This window comes from Crocodylus porosus, unplaced genomic scaffold, assembly GCF_001723895.1.
Source record: "Crocodylus porosus isolate Cpor-Errol unplaced genomic scaffold, CroPor_comp1, whole genome shotgun sequence".
NCBI classification, from domain to species: domain Eukaryota; kingdom Metazoa; phylum Chordata; order Crocodylia; family Crocodylidae; genus Crocodylus; species Crocodylus porosus.
In genome coordinates, this window is record NW_017728951.1 from 30713598 (window position 1) to 30714961 (window position 1364).

Here is a 1364-nt window from a genome sequence, read left to right on the forward strand (position 1 = left end):
GCCCAGCACTCTTTCCTGCTTATGCAGGGGGTCGGACTCGATGATCTATTGAGGTCCCTTCCGACCCTAGCATCTATGAATCTATGAATCTATGAATAAATCCTCGAGATTGTCTGAAATAAACAGTTTTACAAACTTTGCTTCAATTCAAAGCAGAATGTGCAGTATGTTTATTAACTGCTTTGTATCCTTCTTGAACATCACCTAAATAACTCTATGGATGAGCTTCATTTGATCCTGTATTTTTTTAAATGAATAAAAAAGGTCAAAGGTCCACCCAAGCATGATAGCCTGGCAACCTTATGTGGGTAAGGCATACCAGTGGTACACACAAGGGAGTGATATGTCTAGTGTTTTCTGGTTGACTTTTGACTTCCCATTCTGAATGACTAGGTTCCTATTTACAGCTTGATTTGGCTGGAGGTGGTCTTAAGTATGTCTAGAACAGAACTCAAATTCAAACCTCTAGAGTCTTAATGAGAGTTAATTGCTCTACCACTGTAGCCTGCCTTTAAAAGGAATGCTAAGAGACAAGGTATTTTGCAAATTGATGGATCTTATAGAGCTAAAAAGATTATTTATCCTCTGAAATGCACCATGTTTGGGTCAATGCTTCTTCTGAAAAGATGCTTCCACTTCAGTAGTGGTCATATAATATTGGTTCAGACATTATAACAGTTACCAGTTCTTCACAGGAGATGTTCTTTGCCCCCTGTTGTAATACAAGGAACAGGTTGTCCCCAACCTGACTGAATTTTGGCCAGTAACCGGGGGAATATAAAGGGGCTCCAGTATGAAGAAAAGTACTGCATTTTCTCACATACACATGTTTTAAGTGTATAAGTGTTTTCTGGAAAAGAAGGAAGCCTGGAGACACTGTGCATTCCATGAAGCTGCCAAGATGGGTTAACACTTTCACAGCCATCGGTATTGGCTGAAAGCTGTAATTTATGTCTGAAATAGCAAGTGAGCCGATGATAGTATCTTGATGAGGGTTGTGATGCAGAAACAGTACCATAGAACTTTATATAAAGAACTGTCTTGCTACGACCCTTGCAAGGGTCTGGTACCTAACTTTGTGAGATCAAGGCTTCATAGAGCCATTACAGATAGCAGTTTGGGGTATTAGATTGGGCTAAAAATGGTCTCCAATCTAAGGTAAGTCAGGGTAGGGGGAGGGTAGGTAAGATGGGGGGCTAGTGGGGAGGCTTGGGGAGCTAGTGGGAGGGTTTGGGGAGGATCAAGGTCAGCCCTGGGGCAGGGTCCACTGGGGGCTTGAAGCGATTGGGAGAACTAGTGGGGCATGTGGGGAGATTGGTTGGGTCTGGGAGGGTTTGCCAGGATGGCGGGGGGGGGGGTGGTCT

At 43.5% G+C, this 1364-nt stretch overlaps 1 protein-coding gene across 1 annotated transcript in view; it reads left to right on the forward strand.

The window, feature by feature from the left end:
- The window catches only part of PLCE1 (phospholipase C epsilon 1), a 275495-nt gene that overhangs the window by 34989 nt on the left and 239142 nt on the right, over positions 1–1364 (forward strand). The window lies entirely within an intron of this gene.